Genomic DNA, 27,250 nt, shown 5'->3' on the forward strand with positions numbered 1-27,250 from the left:
CAGGTCATGGTGTCCAGATATTTTAACTTTTGTTACAATTTTGGGATTTTCCACAGTGATAGTACAGATCGTAGCATTTTTGGTTATAAGTTTGGTATTGATTCATCATTTCGCCATCAGATGTTTTCCCTCCAGGTTATACTGTCGCGCCTTCCAAAAATCTACCAGTCTGACTCCTACCGTAACGTGAGTTATACGTGACACATATTGATTTTTCTAGCGCCAAAGAAATCAAATTATTACCATGATGCTGGACGAAAATACGTTCTGTGACCCTGCGGTAAGGTTTGCTAAATTGCACACGAAGTCACACCAAAAACGTGGACGACTTTTCAGATATTGACTTACGTACAATCGGGGACTCTGTTGACGGTTACCAAAAGTCGGCTGGATACACATACGAACTAACGCCCGGGATGGACTATACTGTAATGACAACAGAAAAAAGCAAAGACTTGCCCTTGAATTAGACCTGAATTTGGTCCGCGTTAGAATGAAAAATTCGCCATGCCTGTCGCCATGGGGTGTTGGAGATCGATGCTTTCAAGTACCAGAGATGGAGCCTGCATGAGATATGCGCCGTCAACTAAAACGAATGAGACCATTAGCGAGCAATCTCCTTCTTTAAAAGCTCGCTTTCCCATTTTCCAGGTATCGATGTTATCCGAATTTCGATTTTATCGAATCTCCATCGCACATCTATGTTTCTGAGCTTTTAGTGCTCTACTACTGACTCGAACTTTAAAATTTTGTTTTCTGAACTATTAAAAATTGCGTCTTTTTTCGCTTATATATTTTACTGAAGTCGCAAAATGGGGGAATCTATTAAGAATTATTTATTCCTTTAAAAGGTAAACTATTGCCACCAGTCTATAAATGCTGAATATATTACTACTTAGAGGCTGATTAAATCCGTGGGTAAATTATTTACACTCTCAGAGTAAGAATGCTAAAGGGGAGTTTTAGAGTGCTTTACGCTTTCTAAGTATACTATACTTGCGTCGTTTTCAACATTTCAGAACATAATCAGGTCTGTTGGATAAGAGTTATACGATTGGCGGAGACTTTTTTAGTTTGACTTATTTTGCTCCCAATATTCCAGCACAAATTTTTCCGTGAAACCAAGACAACCGTAAGAAATGCCTGTTTTTCCTGAAATTTTACCACAGGAAATACGGTTTGTAGGTGGCTACGGATGCTTTTCTGGAGATAAGACGCCACTACTACGAACGTTTGTGGGTAGAGTGTGCGAAAGTTTATCGAATTTCAAGTGTCTTTATATAGGCTGTTCCAGAGCGTGACACAGACAAGTTCTTACATAAAACACGTTTAGAGAAATTCTACGCAAAGTGTCCGAAATAACAAGTAATAGGTTCCATGTAACTTTTTGATGGTGCCGTTGGACTGGGACATTCTATGTTGAGCTTAAACGATACGATCCATTTGAAAAGAGAGATACATGTAAAAGTGCAACCAGTAAACACTCGATAGAGTAAACTCCAGACTGACCAGAGAGGGATAAAATCACTTGTGGTGAGAAGAAAAAGAACATGGACGTTGTGGGTACAACCCTCGCGTCGACGAAGGGTTCTACCCGAATAGAAACATGCATTTATACGTACGTACATACATGCATGCATGCATTCATACATACATACATACATACATACATACATACATACATACATACATACATACATACATACATACATACATACATACATACATACATACATACATACATACATACATACATACATACATACATACATACATACATACATACATACATACATACGATACATACATACATACATACATACATACTAGACCCCTAGATACATGGACAGGCAGATATTTAGCATGCACCAGCAATTTGTGACAGACAGGCAGGCAGACAGACAGACAGATAGACAGATAGAGACACAGAAACACAGACAGAGAGACAGAGAGAGACAGAGACAGCTAGACAGACAGTAAGAAACAGAAGCAGAGACAAAGACAGATTTGAAAAACGTCAAAAACGTTTGGCCGAAAATTGAATTCCACAAAATTTTCAAAAAAAAACCCGAAATGGTGCCTTTTTGTTAAGACAAAACTGATGCAACGGACCTGTCACTATCTAGGGGAACAAAGTGAGAGGCTTTCCTGGTTTTGATTTATATCCAATGAAGGAAACCAGACAGATCTAAAATGTCAAAAGGAGACTGTAGACATTTATCCAGTACTGGGCATTAGAAAAGGCACAGAATCTGCGCCTTTATAGACTTTTTTCATACAATCTGACATTGTTCTCAAGAGCTCTAAATTATATCTTTTTGACAAGATAAGCTGTTTCAGTGTTAACATGTCCACCCACGCTAACCAAGGAGTCACATGAAAACATTGAGCAAAGTCTATCTGCCTTTCAACGGCGCCCCCACCAACTGACTACCGTGCTTTGGCATAATAATCCATCCTGCAGGCCTAAACTGTGCATTTTATTGTTGGTCAGTAAATACAGGAAGGGCGCGTTATCATACAACTTTTGTGTGTCTTCACTGAGAAAACATATAATATTCGTATTTTACCAAAAGTCCTACATTCAAGTTAGCGGGATACATTCTGGGGTCACCGAAAAATATGATTTGCATTTTATATTCAAGTTAATTCTATGTGTTACTTTTATAAATGTGGTAGTAAGCAGGTGGATATCTCTTAAAAAGTACGACAGCATGATGTAATATCAGTTCGAAAATCATGAAAATATTGTGAAACGTCACAGATAGTTTGTCTTTGAGTGCGATCACTTTACTTTCGGGGACAAGCATGATAGAGTTTCCCGTGATTAATGAAAACAGTGCGTATTAAATGCAAACTTTGCACGACATGGTAATACCAGAATGATACATGCAATTAACCTGGGAGTCATTTGACCTGATGCCCTGTGTCAAACAAACGATTCGTTCTTTACGGTGTACATGGTACAAAATCATTCGATATTTATCCCTTGTGAGTGAATGCTGCACTCGCATAACCTGTGCTTGGATCTGTTAAAGTGCTTCTGCATGTAATTAGTGTCAGGATATGTAAATAAAGTTTCGCAAAAATTTAGCAATAATAATTCGATTTAAGATGTTGGTGTCATACGTGGGTTAACGAGTGATTATAGAGAAAGCATTAATATTCATGGTCTTTTTGCGAATATTTTAAATTCTAAGTTGCCTCTTATATAGAGCTGAAGAGAAAGTTCGAGAATGATAGTATGACGTCACATTTATGCACGCATATGTGCAAGTCAATGCATTCCGAAAATAACAGGCTTTTGTAAAAGACGAGAACTACCGCTTGGTGGCTGTTGATGAGAAGAGCAAACGCCGCGGGGTTTCAACGACTCCCACTGCGGGAACGAAAGCTCACGCGAAGAAGCTACACAGGCTGGAAATTTGGTTCGAATTTTTAGCTCAGTCGGGTACATGTTACTATTAAAAGCTACAAACTGCTAATCGCAATGTGCGCTCCACTCTTCAAAATAATAGGACCCGTCGTTAACTGTGTCAAGTGTTATAAAGGGTTTGTTCCCTCAACGTTTGCTGGAGGTAGTAGCGACACAGCGTTGACGTCATTTTTTCCATCTATCAATCCGAGAGGTGTTACTCTCTCATGGCTACTCCAGAGGAGGCCAATATGTCACGTTTTGATATTCAAAAGATGCGGTGCGTTGTTTGTTTGAAGAGCTTATTGTGGAGATAGCGAAATGTCAAAAATGTCCACTCCGTACAGTTCGACTGAACAACCGAATAAGCGCCTTGCGCTGGAAAGATCTGTCGAAAACAGAGTTCGTTTAGGTACTTTGCCAGAGATGATCATTCCTGCCTGCGTTTTCTACATCTTTCCTTGGAGGTAGTTCAGTCCTCTAAATTGAAAGACTTAAAGTTTTCCCAAAATTTTCCTCGTGTTAACTTTAAATCATTCCCTTTCGAAATCAAGGAAAAAAAACCGGGCCACCATGCAAAATTTACCAGAGAAACAAATTACTCAATGTTTACCGACACTTGAAATTCAAAATGGCCGCCATTCCAGTGTTAACTTTCATGAAGAAAATCTATTATTCGACTGTCACAAATATAAATGAAATTTTAATTTACTCCAGGAGCTAGAAAAATGAGCCCCCACAAGTAGTAGACCAAAAAAAATTCTAAAGTTTGAGAGTCCGAATATCTGTCCCCGAAGCGAATTCTACCTTAACACTTAATTTTGGATCAAAAGTCCGCCATTAGTACACGTAGGTAGGAAGTTGAGAGATTTGTGGTCACCCCGAAAAGTTTAGTCTACAAAATAAAACATTTATTTATCGATGAATACGGCCAATATTTCCTTTCCTAGTAATTTTCTGTACTGCAGTGGTTATATTTTCATGTAAGGATCTGCATTTCAACAAGCGATACTGATATTATTTGTTATGGTATTTTAAGTCCGCTCTGTACCAGGTAAGAGTCAAGGGTTTTTTGCTGGTAGGGAAAATGACATAAAAAGTCGGAAAGATAACTTAACGGAGTTTTTATGTGTTTTTTTAATAATTGTTCGCTCCTGATTAACTTGTTAGGGAATATTCCACTAACATACTTTTGAATATACATGTCACGTGGATGGATGTCCGGTTTTCGACCTTTCAAAGTTGTAGTAGAAGTTAAACCTCGGGAGTGAGAGAACCAGTACTGCCCAGTAGGGAACGTGACGTGTCGTCTTCAACTCTGTGAAATTGTTGCACACTCATTTTCACAAAACTCCTGACTGTGGACAATGCGGGTCGGCCTTGATTTCAGAGAAGCAAGTTGCTAATGATGTTGAAGGGACACTTCGGCGGTCTCGTCCAACAGTCTACGATGACGTAGAGTCATTTTCTCGATGAGGGGGTCTATTCAGTGAGATGGAATCATCATGAGCGTCAAGGTCGTTAGCGATCGACTCACGCGATCTTATTATTACAGTAAATTGGCACAACAGAGACCGCAGAAAAACAAGCGTGGATGGCAAGACGGAAGAAATCGTTATTTTCCTCAGCTAACGACCAGCTTGTTAATGCTGGCGATGCCATTTATAATTGGTAGACCTGTCGTTGTTTTTTTTACCTCTGCTGAGCGAGTTCGCCCTAGTCGTTTACCTGTCTTGATCCCCGAGATTCATATGTTTGTGCTTTGGATAATATGCCCTGTACGTACACTAGTTTAACATTATCACAGCAATTGCACAGCCGGAAGACACCCATCAAAGAGCAAGACCAACACGTCCGCAATTAAGCCATTCAAAAACGAGTATACAAGATTCGAAGGTCAACTACTGGAGCTCTTGAGACAGCATTCAAAATTACGGATTAATCAAAACGATGCGGGAAATTGAAAACAAGGTTTTCCAATGTTTTGGTTATTGGCGACAGCGAGGGTCTAGTAACATAATGCCATACATCGATTAACAAGAATCCAAGCGAAGTTTATTAACCCTAAAAAATATATAAAAGTGTGCTTGCTCAAAATTTCCTGCGCTAATTTCTTCATACCTCTCTCCTCGTACAAAAGTGTTGTTGTTTTTGTCTTTCCCATTTCATGGAAAACGAAATCCCTTCTTAATATATGACCAGCAGCCCAAATAATTATGCATTCAATATTAAAGATATCCTCGCTTACTTGAGGCGGAGGTTTCTTTGCTAAAGAAACTGTTTGCACATTACTATGAATATTGGGCGGGATATATTTCGCCATTTTCTTGTTTCTGTTGCATTTACAGGCCAGGTTGAACGTCCTCAAAACTACATTTTGTCGACCATTACTTTCAACATGTTTCAAGATACAAACCAAAGATATCGAACTGACTTCTCGAACTAGATTGCAAATTTGATAAAAGCCGAAGACAAATGGCAGTTACCTTGTCTCATCAGGGTGGCTTGTATTGATAGAGAGATTACAAGGAGGAAATTTCCCAACCTGTTCTGGTCGTTCAAGTTTCACCCACAATTGTGGAGATGAAATCAGTAGATAGAAGTGACTTAGAAGTGCGCCCTCGACCAGCGAACACAAGAGTTGATCGTTGAATTTCTGGGCTGTGTACACTACGATTAATGTTATCTATGGCAACAGAATTCATATGCTTCTAGAGTCTAAACATTTGCGAAAAGGCGTATTTATAATCCCCCACAAAGATTTACAACTGTAATGTTTTCACTTTCGTTTAAAAAACTATCGCTTTTTCGATTTCAGCGCGATATTATTGCAATGCATAGGTACAAGCTTGAGCAATTGCTTGTCTTTATGTCCGGTTATTGACACTAAACGCCAAGAACAAATCGCTTAAAGATTTCAGATGTATTTTTTCGATGTAAAAAGAGCCTCACCAGCACGTTATTTGCGTTTCAAACCTTGTCTAAAAATGCCCTCGGCATAAATCTCCAAGCCACGTGACCTTGCGAGGCTAAACCTTGTAGACCCATCACTTTAATGAGTATTCTAAAGGGGGATCAATGTCACCTGTGATTCGATGTGAAAGACTGCGTAACAGTCAAGGTTTTTGGTGTGTCATTTTAAAGTCTTGCTTTGCATGAAAACCCTGAATATTTGCCATAAGCTCGATAAGCGAAGAAAGTCTTTAAAAATTGCCGCCTGCTAATCTATTTATCCTAAACTATCTATATTTTGCTATAATATCCTCATATCTGTATGCGCTCTCTACCTTGAATTCCAATTTGCTCTCTCTAACACTTTTTACTCTCTCCATTTCTGCCGAGGAACATCTGTAATATAGATTTCTCTGTTGCATTCTCTTTTACGGTGTCTTTGCTTTGTCTCCCTAGAGCTGCACCTAGCACGGTCTGGTCAGCGTATCAGCGTCTTCTACCAATCAACGTATCATTCAATGTCACTCCTCTTACTAATCCACGTACCAAACCATTCACAACGCACAGCTGTTAGCGTGTCTGTCTGTCTGTCTGTCTGTCTGTCTGTCTTTCTGTTTATACGAATGTCACGTATAATATCTGTCTAGCTCGCAGGTTTGTCTAACACCTAGTCCACCATGTACTTTTCGATTTATCTAATATCTGTTTTTGTTATTTTTTGTTTCTGCACCTGTTTGTATGTATATACATCTTTCTGTTTGTCGGTCCTTTTAATGGGCTGTTTTTCTATATCATTCTTCCTTCCTTCCCTTGTCTCGTTCATATCTTTATTTTTTCAGTCTCTCCTTTTTTTCTCTGCTCTCTTTCTTTACACTTGAACAGTATGTCCCTCGTGTCAAACTAAGAGCCCATCCCTCTGTCTGTTTGTCTGTCTGTCTGTTTGTTTGTCTGCCCCTCTCTCTCTCTCTCTCTCTCTCTCTCTCTCTCTCTCTCTCTCTCTCTCTCTCTCTCTCTCTCTCTCTCTCTCTCTCTCTCTCTCTCTCTCTCTCTCTCTCTCTCTCTCTCTCTCTCTCTCCCCCCCCATGACTGTAACGTGCTAAATGGAGATTGCACACACACTTGAAACGACCATTTACATTTTAAAACCAAGGATTGGACTTATTCGTGGGTGAAGCAATTTTGTATTCTCGTTTTTTGTTTGCTTTTGTTTGTTTGTTTTTGTTTCGCCTTCCAAGTTATTTTGTGAAGGCTACGAACTCTAAGATGTCGATGAATATCCTTCATCCCGTGATTAGTTTTACTTTAAACATTTTCAGTATAGGTCCTAGCACATTTTATAAAGTTTTGATAATGGGTGAAAGAGGCTGAAGTAAACTTAAGTAGTCACTGACAGCGTTTCTCGTTAATCACAGGGTTAGAAATAGCGTAAACAGCGGGCTATAGAGGTATCCCAAAAAATCTCCTTGAGTTCGTATTCAAAGACCAGTGTCCACAGACAAGGAAAATCTTCTATTCATAAAACGTTCTCTCAAGTATCAAATTAGTCAACGATGCGTACAATTAACACATTTTTTTCAAAAAATCGGTTAGAACACGAAAATATGACAGTTATTATAATAAGGCGAGCTAATTTTGGTCGATAAAAAATCTTCAGAGGGTCGTTAGCTGTAAAATTTGACATCTTTCGGTATTTATTGTCTGTATCTTTTATTTCTAAAGCTATCTGAGAAGCCACGTATACTGTATTCAATGCAATATGTTTTATTTTACAGTTTTCTCCGCAAAATGGACAGAATAGCGGAGGTGTAAATCTATTTTGACAGGGGTTAAATTGATACATGCGTTGCAGTACGCCAACAAATCGTATACACCGTTGAAAACATTACAGCGAATGACCGATCACCATGGTAACGATTATTATGACAACATTAGTTAATCGCGCGTGACAAAAATAACCGCAAAAATTACCTTAATTGATTTCTTCTGGGCCTTGAATTTGTAAATTTCATTAGCTTCGCGGATACCTTTTGCGATAAAAGCACCGAAAAGAGCGGGAAGCGTAACTTGGACAAATGTGATGTTGTTCATAATGGTGAAATGTCAGAGGTTATGATGGGACTTCTTGAAACACAATGTCGCATTGTCCCACATGTCTTGGATTTTTCATTCAGTGGTGGCCACAAATGCAATTTTCCTTCTCAGAACACGCGCTAAACGTTCCATTGACTCTACAATTGCTACATGTTGATTTTTAAAAACTGCAGATACACCAACAGTATAGTCGTTGTTGCTGTTTTTAATGTACTGATTACACGTCTTAAAGCGACAGTTCAAAAACCCTGTTTCTCGCATTAGTGCTTGTTGACATTCACGGTTTCATGTTATTTTGATTCTCTGTTTTCCTTTGAACTTGTGTTCAATAATCAATTGGTTCAGAGATAAATTTGATAAAAAAACCTGCCACCTTATAAAGGGGCACTTCTCAATTCCTGGATTTCAAATTATTATAGTTGTTGTTGACATTGAGAATTTACATGGTGTTAGGTCATTGTTCCTTTGAATTTTTTTCATGTTGGCCAATATTCCTTTAAGATAAGGCCGAGAAATGACCTGGCCTTTTAAATTTTTCAGACTGTCATACAATATCAATATTTCGACAGCCATTCAAAAATTCTAGAATATAAATCCACAATGTAATAGTTCTGGAATATTTCCCTAACCAGTATTTAGAATATTTATTTTGATTAGTTGAAATGACCATAAAGCGAGGATTACTCTGTTCCACCACAGACGAGGACAAAAATTTCTCCTTGTCTGTGGTTCCACTTGATAGCAGAAAGATGAAAAATCCATCCCCTGAGTTTACTTTCCAATACCTGCTTGGCACTTAATGACAAAAGTAATCAAACAAGCGCTCACAAGTCCTAACTGACGTCATGGCGCCTGTGATCACTGTATAGCGATATCGCTGACAAGAAGACGCTCCAGTCTAAACCGATGTGTGGACAGTGATTGAGAGTTTTATGACCTTAGAGGTACGACTACTCTTGTGATTCCAGAAAAGCGATGTCAGATTTTCAAAATAATGTGTAGAGTAACAGATGATCTGATGTATCTTGCCAAATTTACTCTTGAACGGCACGGTAGTTACAGGTAGGAAATGCGATATGTGGATAACGAATAAAAGGGCATTCTGGGATTTGTCGTCGGTGGCTATATTTGATAATCAGCTGGAAAAAAGCTACACGAAAACTATAGATTCCCTAGGGTCTATGCGAAAACAAACGTTTGGTGCACCATCGATGTCCGCAATGCCAAAAAAACACTAAGACGTATGGAAATCTTACATTTTGAACAATTTTGGCATCCGTGTTCTAGTTAAGCTACGCAATCGTGGAAATATAGTTGAATGAGTGGCATGTTGCTCTCTAAGCCTCATTGAGGGTGGCTAGTGCCGGTTCTTTCAATGGGGAACAGTTAAAGCTTTCATATCCAGAAATTTGAAGTGACAAAACCAAGACAGCAAACGCATAATTATGTTCCCTTTGGCGTACAGCGAGATACGGTCGGTGCATAGTGTGTATATATCAAGCTGGTGATCACGGCTTTGAGCAATGAATTGGGGCCTAGTACATCAAATTGTGTCAACCAAATGGGGAAAATGCGTTTTTCACTAATTTAATCGCCTTCCTGCGCTGTCTGTTCACTGCCGTACGAACCATTAGGCTATAAACAAGCCGTATTTTAAGTTTACGCCTTTAAAAAACAGCAAACGATTACAAAATGGCGACAGTGAAAAACGCAATGTGGCACTCGTCTGTCTTTGAACGTTAGTACGTTCAGGTGCTTGCCTTAAACAAATCACTTTTTTGTGAACTTTTCAAGGACAGTCGCGCGAGGATTTGTATTGAATTGATCCAGCATACGGTCCAAGGTTTACCCTCTCTACTTACACAAGTGAAGTCTTTAATACTAAAATATGTTACGGTTTAACGTCCATATTCAAACAATAAAAGAATCTTGTGACGATTAATTCGTGGGATCATAACAAAAAATATAACAAATATACAAGTGGGTATACACAATACAATTTAATCTATAACTCAAATATTATGATAAAAAAGGTCGCTGAAGTGATATTAATGCTTTAATTATCGGTACGTTTATGGCCGGCATTTTTCTCGGAAAATGCTCAGAAACGGGCAACAGATGTTAAACACTGTGCGCTAAATAAAAATCTGATTCAACAGCGAGGCTCGAGCGCACAGTTACACAAAAATGAGAGAGACAATTTCAGCGACGTTGCCTTTACTCCAAACGCGTCCAGTCAAATGAGTGGTATGATCAAGGAAACTCATGACGGTACCGTTGTCAAGGTCCAGATGATGCGTACCGTTGATGAAACCATTCGTTTTCGTTGAATTCTCATTCAATGCAGAACCTGCGTTCGAGTGACAGTTAAAGTTTGAAAACAAACACAAAGCAGAGGGCAATCACCTCTGGAAAACGTGAGACGAATACTAAGTCAAATGAGTCTGCCTCAAAATAGCAAATTGAATTTATCGATTGACAGATAAAATTGAATATAGCCTCTTTAACGAGTGCGGGCTTATGTAAAGATTATTCTTGAGGTTCATAAACAAAGCAATCGGTTAGCATTCTTTAAACAAATTTTACGGGAATTTGGGAATGAAAATAGTGAGCATCAGTGAATTCTACTCAAAGGGACAACTTTTCGATAATATTTCATTATTTTTCTCCGACAAAACAAACGTAGTTTCTTATTCACCTACCTAGAGTAGGTATAGGACTAACAAAGCATAAACCGTGCCAATACAACGCACGTTTTACGAGATACAATGTTGTCTGCTAACAAATGAGTACCAGTCAAGACTGAGAATCGATATTCAATAATAGGATCTGATGTTACAGAAAGACTGTATTGTCAAATTCAATAGTGGGGAGTTGGGCGAGAAACCGTAGTTAACGAATAGAACAAAACAGAAACAAAAACAACATGAAATGTTACACGAAATTGAGTTTTAAAAGTGAAGTTTTTCTGCGAGAACCTGTCTCAGCTTGTTACACTTATGACGCGATACATTTAGTAAACTTACCGAAGCAATATAAATTTCGTAACAAAGGCAAGACCAGTCATTAATATTGACCATATTACGTTTTTGTTTGGTTTTTTTTTTCAGTTCGTTGTTTGAAAAATGGGAAGTAGAATGTCGTGAAAGAGTTTGGTTCAAATCTATATTTCAAACGACACAGTGAATACTCTGAGAAGACACATCGCAGTCTCTTTGAAGTCAGTCAGTAAATGTTATGTTAACTCACCCAACAAAGCCCAATGTTTGCTGCGCTGAAAGCCATTATTTTCATTGTATCGGTCTGTTTACCATCCCTTGATTGGCCAATCTTGCTTATTCTCGGGCAAATAAGCGGTAGGACGCCAGAAGTGTGATTAAAGGAATGGTTTCAATCAACGAGGAGCACGTGACCAGAGCGAAAATGTCAAGTGCCAAGGTGATTTCTCCTTAATGTCTTTTTTTAGTCGTCACTCGTGCAGTAGAGCTTAAAATTGAAGAGCGAGATAGAATGGTGGACGAGGGGATTAGTGACAAGGGGAGGTAGCCCCCTCTGAGGGTGAAAACCATCATGGTTTAAGACATTGAGATTTAACCCTTTTACCCCCAGTTCCCTGTATACAGGTCCAACTTTACCATAGAAAACAATGGATTTGGGACAAACCATGGCGATGAAAGGGTTAAAGTGTTCGCTATTGTGCTATTCAAAGTCGTATTAAGGTAGTACAAGCCTCAAAATTGAAATACTTGAACGTTTGCCCAAACTTTCCTCAAGCAAACTTTCAACTATTCTCTTTCAAAATCAATAATAAAAACTGTGGGTTACCGTGCAAAATTTGCTTCTACAGAAACAAATCAACGAATGTTTACCGACGCTCAACATTAAAAGTGACGGCCATCCCTGTGTTAACTTAATGGGGGAAAATAAAAATTTCGATTTTAGCAAAAATAAGCGGGTGGAAACTATATTTACTCCCTGATCTTCAAAATGAGACGTACACGTGGTGGTCCAAAAAGTATTGTAAAAAAGTTTACTTGCGAGTCTGAATATCTGCCGCCGAGGCGCATTCTACCTTAAGGTACCAGGCGCCTCGAAAGTGAAAGAATTAAACATTTGCCCAAACTCTCCTCAATGAAATTTTCAAACATCTTCTTATCAAATCGAGAATAAAAATCAGAGGTTATCATGCAGTTTAGAACTAAGTAACAAATTACCTGACATTTACCTGTATTTCAAATTCAAAATGGCCGCCATCCCTGTGTTACCACTATGAGGGAAAAATATTCGATTTTCAAAAAACAAAGAATGGTGATTTTTTTTTCCTTTCTCCTAGATCTCTAAAGTGTGCCCCACAAGCTGTAGACCATAAAAGTATTGGAAACATTTAAGAGTCAGAATATCTGTCCCCGAGGCTCATTCTCCGTCAAGGGCAAAGGTTACACCCCCAAACGCACATAGCCCTGCCACAGACAAAATTTGAGGTATGGTCCGTCGCTTATTAGTAGCACACAGAGACAGCAAATGAAACCAACCGCTCCGACGTAAGAAACAGAACATAAAAATTAACGGTAAAATCGAAGAGATGCTGAGTAACGTCACGATGAATCTAAAGTGACTATTAACTGTCTCACTGACCTAATAAAACGTAAAGATCCACATTGTGTGCAGATAGTCAAATCCTAACGTCGTGTTTTAAGAGCGTTGATTGTTGCTAAAAGAACAACACTAGTTCATAAAGTCTTATGAGAAACTCATCATTACGGTACAAAGATGACTTATTTTCGTAGCATGAAACCCGACAACCGTGACAAGTTCTTGTTCTGACTTCATTGGGAAGACTTGACATCGATAGCAACCGACAAGCTCATTTACATCATCCGCGGCGCTGAAGTATGCTAACCATTGCATTTATAATATTGGTACTGATCAGGAAAGCAGTTGTACTACAGGTAGTCAATGACTACTACAGGTAGTCAATGACTACTGAATATTAAAATATGCAAATAACATCGTTTATGCAGTGCCAGAGTGCAGAGGTTACTAAGTTGCACACGTGGACAAATATCTGCTAAATCAAGTCCGTCCAACTTCTCTCCAAATATTCCCTACTTCAAGCTAACACATTACATCTATTCTGTTAGGATTTTGCCCACGGTGTTGTCCATTGATACAGTGTAAGCCTTGCCATGCACGAATTAAGCACCATATTGACACACTAAATGAATTCGATTATGCTATAAAATCATATCGACCATTGTGCGAAGCCTGCACTCACTTCTTAAGTTGATAGAGGACTATGCTTCCTGATTTCGAGGTTAAACACCTACTTGCGAATTTATCAATGGATAGGCACGCTGTTGTCCCTCAATTTGCAGAAAGCAAGGTGCCCCCACTAGTTTTTTTGTTTGCTTGTTTGCTTTGTCATTTGTTTTGCTGATTGGTTGATTAGTAGTTGGTTGTTTGTCTGTTTGTTTGTTAATTTAATATGTCCTATGTGCGAACTGATATTAAAACTTTGTCCAGTGACATATTAAGACCTGTATAGATTATGACACCAAAAAAGATTACTAGTACATCATAAATTTGAAATTTACCATTTTTTGCGAAAATATTACTTCGTAGAAGAAAATTACTCGATATGCAAACTATTCTTTTTAAATATGTAACGACTCTTGCCAGCATAAATTAGTCTGACGATCATCAGGCAGTGTGTGATACAGTAGATTCAAAAGGTTTTCATGCGACATATTAAGTCCAGTACGCATCTGAGATGCACTCTGGGTAAGGTTACAGAAACATAAATGTAATACGGACAGATACCGTGTACATAGTAGGCTCAAAATTTATAACACAAAGGGCACAACCTGAAACACATAGAAATCATACCGAGAGATAAAGATCACATATCCGCCATGTAACAAACGAGAAAAACACACATTTACAGTAACATATCGAGTACTTGGTGACACGAAGCCAAGAAAACAGACAAGACGAGCAAACCATCAGGGCATGCAGCTATTACGAGCAACTCAAGAGGGGACGTGTCTGTTCGTCTGCCGTTCAAGTCAAATGGTACACCACTTTCTTTTATCCTTTTCAGGTGCATTCCCTTCTCACAACATATGCCACAATAAAATAAGAAGTAATTCATTAACACTATATCTCCACATTGCGTTTTCCTCAAGAATCAACAGAAAATACCAAGGTAGATCATTTACACTACAGAAATGTGTTGTGAATCGAGTAAAAACATGCCCATAATTGATGTAAAAGCCTGAAGCGTAGGAGTCAAGGTAAGCATATTGCCGCTGCAAGCCACAGTGAGTCTACTCGACGGCTGAGTTCTGGTTGATGAAAAGATTTAGAAGATAGAATCTTCCCCGTAATATGTACACCATTTGACTAGCGATTCCTGCTATAAGCCTTTACACTAGAGAATAAAGGAAATTTCTCCCTGTGCGATCCCTTTTGTTATTGCATCGCTTCTGACGTAAAAGTCTCCTACCTTAAAATGCATGCGGCGAAGTCAGATCTGTAAGGAAGCAAAACGCAAGGAGCGAAGAAAGTCGCGTCCGACGTCTCAAGCGGATTCAAGACAAACCGTTCACGCCGGTAGCCATTGTTGATATCACGCGTTCTACGCCGCTGTCACGTTGTGAATGGGCCAGCGGAAACGAGTCGAAGAGTCGGCTTTACCGGTGCGACTGCTCCGCTACTCGACGAGACAAGTCGTTTGACATTCAGGTGCAACCGCGAAAAAAAGCTCAGCCTGTAAATCAAATATCACAGGGATAAAATGCATGATGTCGGCGTTTTGCGAGAAACCGCCGACAGCAAGTTAATCGGATTAAGCTTATCCATTAAAGAAAGATATCAACACGATGTTCACTCTATGTTAAATCTGGGATAAGCTCTTGAAAAGTCGGTCACAATGTTTTAAAAATATTATCTTTCTCATATGGTTATTTTTAGACTCATCATTTTATTATTCCCGAACAGTTTTGTAGAACATGGTAATACAATTCACCTTTTGTCACAATGTTGTAAACAAACTTACTGCACGTGCTTGTGGGAAACTCAAGGCTCCCTTTTGACACTTTGCAACAAGTCTGCTTTTTCATAAACGAGTCTCTCTCTCTCTCTCTCTCTCTCTCTCTCTCTCTCTCTCTCTCTCTCTCTCTCTCTCTCTCTCTCTCTCTCTCTCTCTCTCTCTCTCTCTCTCTCTCTCTCTTCTATAGACTTTTTAGGGTTGTCAGAATCTGTAACTTTGACATTCACAGGGAAGACTATGCACATATTTGTTTCTGGGGTCCCAGTTGTCTAAAACGGCCAAAGAAGTATATACTTAAACTCTGAATCAGTTTAAATCAGTTTTCTTGAGCATGCTGGGCTGGATAATGGGAACACTTTTACTTCTCTTAACTTTATCGCACGCCAGGGTTTCGACTGTATACTACCATCTTACCATTCTCACACGTTGTCTAAACGAAATTTGGCTTTGCGTTGTAGTGATGTTGACGGTGAGATAAGTAAAGTTCACATATAATAGGTAATATGCGTCTCAAAATCAAAAGGTTCAAACTTTTGCTCATACTTATTTCAACGAAACTTCAAACCATTCTCTTTAAACATCAGGAAAAAGAAATCGGGGGTCACCTTACATTTACCGATATTCGAAATTCAAAATGGCCATCATGATCCCTGTGTTTAACTTTATGGGAGAAAAGTTATAAATTTCGATTTTCAGAAAAATAGCCGGTGAAAAATTTACTTACTTAATAAGCTTCAAAATGAACCTCTATACAAATGCTTGACCAGAAAAGCATTGTAAAAATTGATAGTTCGAATATTCTGTCGCTGAAGGGCATACTACCTTAACACTAACAATTGAATTTTCGCGTACAGAAGAGTCCCCCACTCAGTGACCTCCCTGAACTTCGGTTGCTAATTGATTGTTTACGCCAAGGCTTACTTGCCTCCTTTTACACTGTGTTGTTCTGTTAAAGAGGGAAAATCTCAACATTAATTGCCATCCGTTTGTTACATGCCCTTTCGCTCTCCCTCCTGGATCGTCTGAGTAATACCTTGCGTTGGTACACATAATTATGTAGACTTTGCCGGTCTTAAACATTTAATAAAAATTGTTTCAGGTACAAAAACAAGCAGTAAAGGAACTTCATATTCTCATGCCGGTAGGACTTAGTACCCTTTTCCAATGATTAGACCTAGATTTGCGGCATTCAGAAGAGAATGACATTTTTGCCTTTTTTTCCTGATTCGGTTGATATATATATAGTCTACAATGTCCATCGAAAACCAACGGTAAGTATGGCTTTACATGTAATTTTCAAACCATCTTTGCTTTAGGAACATTTGAAGCGGTTTTAAGTCATCGGTGAAGTCATCAACAGACTGCTTTTTTTAAAACTTACAGGTTGTCTTGTTGCTCTTGCCGACCAAAAAAGGTTCCGACACGCAATTCAAGAGGTTTTCTTTTCAAGTTCCATCCGAAAAAAATAACGGTATGACAAAAACTACCGCCAATACAAGTGTCTTTACAAGACACAGACATCAGGAGTGCGCAGGCTTTTTTTTTTCTAAAGGTGGCTTCTATTGCTACCATAGCAACCATGTTACCGCCAATTTTCCTCCGACATTTACAACAAAGGAAGCGGCAAAAGTGCGAAGGATGTGATTTCTCATTCATGGACGCGGACAATATCAACGGAAGCCCGCGGGGAGAACGTTTTCTGTTCGATGGCTTCGATGAGTCGTTGTTTCCCCCTTTTCTCCGTCTCCCGTGTCTCTCTATTGTTAGGTTACTAAACCTCGCAAATATAAAATGACAGCGGAGAAGGCTATGTCTGCAATACAGCCGTGATCACCGATTTGGAGTGATATTTTCCTTTTCCTTGAAAATGTCACATTTTGAATCTGAGTTCCTATGTGGTAGGCCCTATGTATAGTCAAATAACACCATCATATGGGGAAATTCTGTCACGACTACACTCGTGCACTCTGAGAAAAATATTTACACTTATCAAAAAAACAATATAATGATTATAGCGAACACGGGTTTAATATTGACATTATACCAAGAATACAAAACCTTTCAAACTCTCGACAGTATACCAGCTGAGTTAAAAAAGACTCGCTTATGAGCTGGTTGCCCGCTGATATTTTAGTTAGCATGAGACATATCAGACTTCATTACGACAGTGCTCGGCTAATAACCTTGCTTGACGCAATTGATTCTCCAAAGGTAATGGTTGCTTTGATAAATTTTCAGTTCAAACAAGATCAGCGCGTCGCCCAGATAAAGCGTTGGAGCAGTGACACCGAAAGCGAATCAAAAGCGTCTATTGATCACCTACACAAGAAGTCACTTTTCACCCAAAATGAGAGAGAAGTTAGGGTTGGCCATAATGTAGATTCAAAGGTGGCGCTATTTCTCAGACATTCTCTGTGCTTGAAGTCAACGCTGTACACCGTGTCGTTACACTTTTTCACCACGGTCATCTTTTGTGTGCGAAGCAATGTGAGCATTCATTACTCCTTGTCAGCAATCATATATCAACAACTGTATATCGACTAGAAAAAAATTGCTTTTGACAAGAATGGAACGACATGCCTTGCAGCACAGAAACTTAATTTATCTATTCATTCGGCACGCTTACGTCAACAGGAAGGTACGCACAGTGTGTTCAGGTCCAAACCCTAAAGAATGATTAAACTCGTAAGTTTCAAGTCTGAAAGGGGGAATTAATATATCTCCCGACTTTGAAAAATGATATTGTCTTGTAGTCAGTTAAATATTTTCGTTTAATTAATATGTAATTAGTCTGTCTTCTGCCATGGGAAGTGATGTTTGATGAAACATGAAACTTGGGGCAATTTTTGATGTAAAATAGATCCAGTTTAACTTGCCATAGAGAATGTATACTGCGGATATTAACTTTTGCTTTCTGTCAAAGCTTTAGAGCTACAACGGACGTGTGTGATCTTCATTTTATGTAGTATGGGCAATACAGCAGTCAATAAAATTGGGATAACAAAGTTAAAACCGATCGGAGGTGCGCCTGTTACAGAAAAAAACTTAAACACGTCAGCTGGCAAGAAAGGCGGAGGAAAATGTGTACTACGTCAGCAAGAATGTGATGAAAGCACATTGAATGCGTATGCAAACCTCGCATTGACCTTATAAGGTGTAATTAGGATCCGGATATATGTATTCTAAATATATATACAAAATACATTGAAACAGAAGCTTGTCATGCTGCTCCTGGTAAAAATATATAGTATCTGTTAACAATCAAAACGATATCTTTTAGAAATAATTTTACCTTGGCAAAAGCCGTGTTGTATCAGAAGCAGTTATAGTGAAACAACACGTGTCCTTTAGATAGTAGCGTTGATCGCGATTTCAGGTTTGTTACTAAATACAGCTGCACGCTCGCGACTTCGCACAAATTTTGACGTTGCATTCGCGGCTGTTGTTGCAGCTGTAGTGTCGGCCATAAATTCATACGAATAAGTGTAACGATTAGGTCTAATGAGAGAAAAATGACGTCATTAGCGATCATCGCTATTACGCACACGCCCTGACATAATTTGGAACGCCCTGTAGATATCGCGAGTTGCTCTAACGGGATAAATATTAAAATCTCTGTGATTATAGAGAAATGCTGATTGAAACGTCGTTTTGACCACCTAGGCCTAAAACCTTGCATTTACCGAGAAGATCTCAATGTATTTGAAACCTGTAAATTTTCGGTCTTGCCGTGATATGCGATACAGTTGTCCATGCAAAGGTACGATGCTTCATTGACAATAACATCGATATCACCCGACTTCAAACAAATATAATTGTTCAGACTTTCTCTGTGATTACACCGTAAAACGTCAGTCTTCTTGTGTATCATCACCATGTCCTCAAGACTTTGACAGGCCGGGTAGTTTTTACGACCAGTGTTTAGATCGATAATTACAGCGAGCATTTTGCTGGTTAATTCATTTAACCTCCAGACTTGATAAATTTAATTGCGTTCGCTCTGTATCAATGTAAGTAATGGTTACTCTCAACCTGGTCTTCTTTGACCTTACTCAACTTGAAAACATTTCACTTTAAAAATCGCTGTAAAATGTACCAAAGAAAAGAGAATAAACAGTATTGAAAGAGAGATATGTACTACAGTGCTTTGAGAATGGTTTGCCGATATTTCACCAAATCATCTATGGCGTACAAAACACGTCTGTATCGATAAGTGAGTTGTTTTGTGGTGTCTAGTGATTATTTCTAATTGTGTTCACGGGACGCGCTGAATTAGATTTTATGGTTTTGACCTCTTTATATTAATCAATGTACAGTGAATATGTCGTAAAATTTTATTTGTGCGCAATTGCTCTCCGATTTCGATGAACTTCTGTAGTTTCTGCGAATAGCGAAGGGTAAATTCTAAATCGGTATTCTATGGGTGTCTGGTAAAGGCCAGGGCACACTCAATACTTTCAATAAACGTCTGAAATCATCGTTTGGTCGTGCGCCTCCATCCCTCGCTCAGGTGCTTCTCTTTTCTTGGTTTATTTAGCTGTTTGTTTAATTGAGTGGTTGGTTGTTCATGGTGTTTTTATGGTTTGGAATGTTTGTTTAATGCTCTTGACAATGTCTTATTATTTATAGTGTCTACTGTGTAGCCTGTAATCGTACAACAACGAAATCTTTTGTTTGAGTAGACTTGGGGCCTCAATTAACTATGCTTTTTATGTTTGTTGCCATCTACCACGCCTAACACGACTGGAACTTTCTGTTTTATTATTCAATGAGTGAACCTCTAATGTCAGTGAACTATTTTAATACAATCATACTATTCTTACACAGACAAGAAGTGGACAGAAATATGTACTTGGCAAATGGCACATCCAGGCATCCGTAGTTTAAAAAGTATGATGATCTATACGCAGTTCAATACCTGCTGCATATTGTGTGTATAAACTTCTATGACATGCGCAATTGATGATCCAATATCTAGAGTAAGACACAATTCTTGCATGTCATCGCGATTCTCTCAGGTCAGGCCGACCTTGCACGGGTATAACTAGCTAGGCTCGTCAGCGCATGCGTCATAGATCACTATCCGATCACGATTGATCATATTCACCGGATTTGTTTGTACGAGATGAAGTTTGATATCTCTGCGACTCTAGCTAGGTAATTCATTTTGGCTTGAGAAACTGGCCTTAGGGTATAGATACAAAACGGAACAAATATACGCGTTTTAATCACGCAAGACCCTATCTGTGTATTTGCGTCATCTGTGTATCTACACGTTACGATGTGGACAGGTCGCAGAGAACGAATCTCTTACTGGTCGAGGAAAAGAGAGGCGAATGGCATGACTGATCTGCGCTCGACCCTTGTGTGTGCAGCCATCTCTGTTCAAGGGTCATCAATGAGTGTGCAACGGTATCGATCGTCATTTCTTTGTGTTTGTCTGTGCACGTCTATTTGTGAGCATGACATACCACTATGTCCTCTTGTACCAGTTTGATTTGCATGTTTCTATGTTTGAGCACAGTCCCTCCGCTGTGTGAAGAGACTTAGTTCGACATAAGTTGTTCTCATGATGATGAAACTTGGCCGGCGCTTTAAGGTAGAACGCACCTCGGGGACAGACATTCGGACTCTCAAACTTTTACACTTCTCTTCTGATATACCACATGAGGGGATTCATTTTAAAGCTCTTGGTGAAAGAAATTTTTTCACCGGCTTAGTTTTTCGAAATTCGAAAATTTTTATTTTTCTCCATAGAGTTAACACAGAGATGGCGGCCATTTTGAATTTCTAATATAGGTAAATCTTGGGTAATTTGTTTCTCTAGTACCAAAATTTGCACGGTGACCCCCTATTTTTATTCTTGATTTTGAAAGAAAATGATTGAAAGATTCCTTGAGGAAAGTTAGAGCAAAAGTTTAAGTCTTTCACTTTCGAGGTGCTTACTACCTTATGGTAGCACGCGCCTCCAAATTGAAAGACGCACACTTTTGCCAGAAACTTTCCATAAAACTTTAAACTATTTCCTTTGGAAATCAAGAACAAAAGTGGGGAGTAACCGAGCAATATTTGGCATCAGCGGAACGAATAGCCCAATATTTACGAATACTGGAAATTCAACATGGCCGCCAAAGCTGTTGACCGTGTGAACGCTATAAGAGGGAAAAGTTTATGTTCGGTTTTCACAAAAATAAGGCGGCGGAAATCGCATTTACTCCATGAGCTTGAAAATGAGCCAAGACAAGTGGTGGACCTAAAAGGTATTGTAAATGTATGAGAGTCCTAATATCTCTCCCCTGGCAGTTGTTGCGTCGCACCAAGAACATACGATTACCATAAAACAGCAGGGCGGCTATCTTTTATAACTTTGTCTCAGTTAATGCTCAACATGTATGATTAATTTTGACAGGCACATCGACCGACTTCTGATTAACTTCGTTCGAGGTTCTTGCCCTTGTCAATATTGTTTGATATCGATAAGAAAATCACGTTTAACCGACGTTGTCAGTATGTATGTTGTTCGGCTGGATTTTAATATTTGCCGCCAGCAATTACACACATCATCTTTGCAGCAAACTGGGACCCAGTATCCATTGTGAGCTCCACATGTCTTCATCGTGCACGGCGGCTTATTCCAGTGATGCCCGATACCTTCTGTATCAATTATTCATCTATGCAACGTATAGATATCCCCCATGTGTATAAGCCTGTTTGATGCTATATCCAGTTGCAGGTTTTTTTATCTGTCCAACAAGTTTAGACGCGATGAAACAGTTGTCTGATTACTGATGTTGTCGCTTGTGTTTCACATAACTAGCGTATAAAGATGAAATAATACATAAATTGTACAAAAACGGCTAAATTATGAATAGACGTTAGAACGAAATCACGTATTGAGTAAGGTGATTATAACAGATCTTATGTTGATGTGCTTTTAAAGCTGTAACGACACACGAATGGCGGGCCGGGTATACGTGTCCTGCTAACTCAGCCATCGAGGCGTGGATCTAAAATGGAAAATGGACACAGTCATCGAAACCTTTCTCGCCTCGTTTGAAGCCCATTATTACTTCAAAAACAAACAACCTAACAAACAAACTAACCCTATACAGCCTTTAATTTAACCAAAGAAAACAACTTTTCTCTATGGTTTCATTAGGGTGGATGCTTAAATGTGTCTTGATTTTTTCTTTGTCTTGAGTTTGCTGGTAAATAAACTGGAGGTAATTGTGTACGTGGAAATCTTGGACCAAATCCATAGCTCAGAAAAGCTACATCAAATCAAACAACGTGACTGACCGTAATGATTTAGTTGCATTCGACATAGATTGATCAAAAATGATGGAAATTTCAGGGTCAGCACCACTGGTTAAACGGCACCCTTCCTGTCAGCCCTATTACCTCTATGTTCATAAAATTGATGCATTTACTGTGAATTGCTTTGGAGCATTGGCATAGACGAACTAGACACATAGTTTAAATCGAGGTGTTGCCAACACTGTCAGGTGTAATTATCAGCTGAGCAGTAATTCCAGTCGACCACAGAGAAATCAACTCTGCCAAAGTTGAAACATTGTCTCGCAGCAGGTCAGATGTAATCAAAACAACTACACCTTAAAGCAAGTGATAATACTTGGACAGTGCTTTAGACATATGTGGTAGTTTTGTTTAGACTACGTCTGACCTCCTGCTTAACAATGTTTCAACTTTTGCAGAGTTGACTTTTTATGATCGACTCATGTTACCGCTGAGCTTTTAATTGCACCTGACAGAGTTGGCAACACCTCGATTTAGACAATATGTCTAGTTCGTCTAATGCCAATGCTTCAAAGCAATTCACATGTATATTTGACCCTGTATTGTAATAGTTTTAATAGGTGGCGGGAGCCTCTGCGTTTCAGAGAGAGAAAAAAGAGACTTCCGAAATGGGATCGTCACACAGTACAATAAGATAAGTGGGGTTTTCAAATTAAGTCTTTATCAAAAAGGTAAATTTGAGTATAGCTTTACATAAGCACAGTATGAAATTGATCCTGAAAATCCCAAAATAGTTACTTTTAATCTATCTTGATCAATTTTGGCTGAGGAAAATAACCAAATTAATCGATTTAGTCAACAACTTACATCTATTCACAAATCTCTACTTTCGTTTTTGCTTGTCAAGCGAAATATTGAATCTCGTTAATTACTCTTAAAACGGCGAACATTATCCGCTTTAATCAAACCGTTCAGTCGGGACCGGAAGACTCCTGCTAATTATTTCTGACTAAATCCTGTATAGATTTTAGACTTTTTTATTGTTTTTGATATTCAAAAGGATCTTGAACCCCGAGGAGGTAGACTCATCACTTTTAGATATGCACAAACACTTCGTACATTCTTGAAGGAAAATCTATGAAGGGCAAACAAGTTAAAGTGGCGTTCATGGCTGTCGCATAGAGTAACGCTGGCTTATGGGAGATGAAAACATGTGTTTGAACCGCACACGCGGCGATCTCTGCTGGAGATAACTCCTGTTCGCACTTCAGAAATCTTGAAAATTTCTTTTGTCTGTTTTTTGTTCCGACCATGAAAATCACTACAGATTTTAGCGAGGGAAATATTTTAAAACTAAATTTTGGAAAAATCTCGTTTTGCTGTTAACTGGGTTACATTAATGCAAACGCCATATTGTATTGTAGACATTTGGTTAAGCAACGTTTATACGCGTTGATGCAAATCCAGGACACATAACATGCGTGCATCAGAGATCTCAATATGACCTAGAAAACGAACACAGTAGCCATGAATAAGGTCTTATAAAAACAGCAGCGGAAACACACTTGTAATCAAGTTGTTCATTGACATTTTAAAGACTTTAAGGCCAAGCGTTGCTGCGTGTTGATTACGACAAGACGTTGCCCAATCCAACCAAAGATGTTGACTCAACAAGTCTGTCAAAGGAAGTCCTACAATAAAATCATTTGACATAATGACGAAACGAGAGGACGCCACATCTAACAGTGTAAGAGCATTGTCCAAATGGTTTCGGTAAGTGGCACTCAGACGCACAGCAAATATAACGGACGGAGAAACAGTAATTGATCTGTTAAGCAGAATTTAAGAACAAAATGTCTGGCAGGCATCGTTCTTTTATTGATAGGTCTGTAAATGAAGAAAATGGTTTGTGTTACATTTCCTCTTTCTCGGAGGGTGAAATCATATTAACTTTCCAACCCGCTAAAAGTGGAGCTGAAATTTGCAAAGCGAGAACGGTACAAAGACATCTTTTATTCAGATGAGCAAATCAAGCCAGCTTGTTTCCAATATCCCTGAGTGGCACAAATAAACACACACGCACACACAAATACCAAAGAAAATACGTTTGCATGACTGTTTTAGTGGTGCCATACTTTCGATGCGTTGGAAGGTAGTTTTTTCTTCAAAGGCAGAAATAGGGAAAAATTAACAAGAACAAAATCGGCTGGGGAGACAGTCCATTTTGTTTGTGAAAGTTCTTGGAAAGATAGAGATATTTCTCTGTTTAGTCGAGATGTTATCTGCCCTATCTGCACTGTCCACAAATCCATCGTTCTGATGAAGCATGGAATTAAGCCGGCTGTAAGCAAAACTTCTCAGAACTTTCACGGTGAGATAATTACATTGCCACCAATATAGGTAACGATATTAAGCTTAGCGTAGTTGCATATTGATGGAAAGTACAAGAAGCTCTCTTGCTTAGAGACAGATCTTTCCTCAACATTGATTACAATATCCGAAATTATGCAGAGCAAAGGAAAAAGAAAACAATCATATAACGATAAACTAAGTAAATAAATATGTTAATAGACACATAGATGTATACTAGATGGATTATTGAATAGTAAGAAAATAAGTAACGAACTGAGCTAAGTCTTGAGAAATCAACAACCCAATAACATATAATAGATGAATGAATAAATAAATGAATAAATAAGTAAATAAATAAGGAAATAAATAGATACATAAATAAAATAAATAAATTCCTCTAGAAGTAGTAAATAAATTTTACAAGAGTGATAAAGTTGTTTTTAATGTACTTGTTATGAGTTGAAACCATACAGTGATCACTTTTACGGGTTGTTGTAGGATTTCTTGCTTTGGTAGGTAAATGACTTGAAGCGTTCGTGGCTGAAGAGGCAGCATGAGAGAAAAGGGCGTGTAGTGTGAACTGTGCCCCAGTGAGATGGACAAAGTGAACCAATCTAACTGCAAGTATCCAACCCCCGTGGTTAACACATAAATTCAAGTTCGATATCCCAGCGTGAATTTTGAGCATCACTCGATCTCATCGCAACTTGGACGGTGTGGGAGAATATACGTCAGAGCTTGCGATGTATCGTGCAACGATGTGTGCATACAGCTGTAAGACACACGTCGTACTGTTACATTAATCTCATGTTGCGCATCTGTCCATGATGGACGAGTATGCCGTCATTACCGGAGAGACAACCCCGGGTCATTTCTAAAAATAATCTGGTTGAAATCCGAAAATGGATTAATCAGCTCTTGTTTGCCCTCCGGCTCGATATATTCACCGGCGTGTAATCATTTTCTATGCCTGGAATAAACCATTAGAGAACATTGTCAGCGAGATATCTCTCTTTTTATTCATAATGTCAGGAGCAGTGTGCTACTATCTCCCTGTCATTCTTGCAGCTATTGACCTATTCTAGCTGTCCAAATATGACAGCTGGGGCATCGTACGCGGATCAGAAGGCTTTCAAACAATCTTAAAGAACGTCTTTACACTCCCCATCTCGACATAATGCATCGCATATTCATCAGAACTTTCATAAGCCCCGCGTAACATTTTCCAAACAGGGATTTTCGGGGATTCTCATTTCGTCAAATCGCAGGATTTGTGCCCAAAATGTCCATTTTCTGTATTTTTCTACAACTCTGTATGGGTTACAATACGTCCATGAGATTTGTGGCCAGTTTATCGCAAATATGATCGTGCTATCTAAAGCTCATTTTAGCATGCCATTAACAGACAGCTGTAGTTGACAGAATAGAAGAAAAGATAGATTTGTTCCATTTACGTCACTCAACTTCATGGAATGAGTGCAAGATATTGGACTTGGGCGCTTAAGATATACCATTAACTGAAATATTGATTTATACATTTATCAGTTTTATTGAAAACATACTCAATGGATCAACAGTGCGCATGCGTGAACGTCCACGTCTGATATAGAAAGTTCCGACTTTCAAAGGAACGAGCCTTTTTGTCACATTTCCTGGTTGATTGGGAATATTGTTCGCCAAATTATCTGTGTCAAATTCAAAGTCGAGGAAGCCCTCTCTATCGTAATCTCGAGTACACTTTAAAGATTTTATTCCCTTCACCATGGAAATAAAACAAGGAAAAAATTAGTTCACCTGGTTATTCTTGCTACCGTGTCGACCATTAAAACTGAAGCCACTGTACTGTACAACAATGAACATTTCGTCCAAATTACTCCGAATTAAAACGTTTCCTCCGATTTAGTTATTTGATCGTAGCTTGACGTGTACAATGTCTGTATGGCACTTTCCAAAATGTAGTTGCATTGTCAAAGAAGTCAAATCATGTAGGAAAAGTAGCGGTGAATGTCAATCAAGAATTATTAAACGCCCCGGAACACATGTAATCGGTCCCTCCTTCGGGAAAGCTAGTTCTACTCTGCAACTTATGGTTTCAGCGCCTTTTAGCTTCTTTCGTTTGAACTGTTAATGTG

General features: G+C 38.8%; 1 protein-coding gene across 7 annotated transcripts in view; it reads right to left on the reverse strand.

Annotated features, from left to right (window-relative positions):
- LOC139116817 (ankyrin repeat domain-containing protein 34C-like) overlaps positions 1 to 27,250 on the reverse strand; it is a 148,704-nt gene that overhangs the window by 18,530 nt on the left and 102,924 nt on the right. The window contains exon 1 of one of the 7 annotated variants that reach the window (XM_070679504.1): positions 14,964 to 15,170. The exons of 5 other annotated variants lie outside the window; for them this stretch is intronic. The gene's annotated coding sequence lies outside the window, so the exon portion shown is untranslated. Of the gene's footprint in view, positions 1 to 11,707; positions 11,878 to 14,963; positions 15,171 to 27,250 lie in introns of those variants that run through there. One more of the 7 variants, XM_070679502.1, reaches the window with a different exon arrangement.

Source organism: Ptychodera flava, chromosome 18 (genome assembly GCF_041260155.1).
Source record: "Ptychodera flava strain L36383 chromosome 18, AS_Pfla_20210202, whole genome shotgun sequence".
NCBI classification, from domain to species: domain Eukaryota; kingdom Metazoa; phylum Hemichordata; class Enteropneusta; family Ptychoderidae; genus Ptychodera; species Ptychodera flava.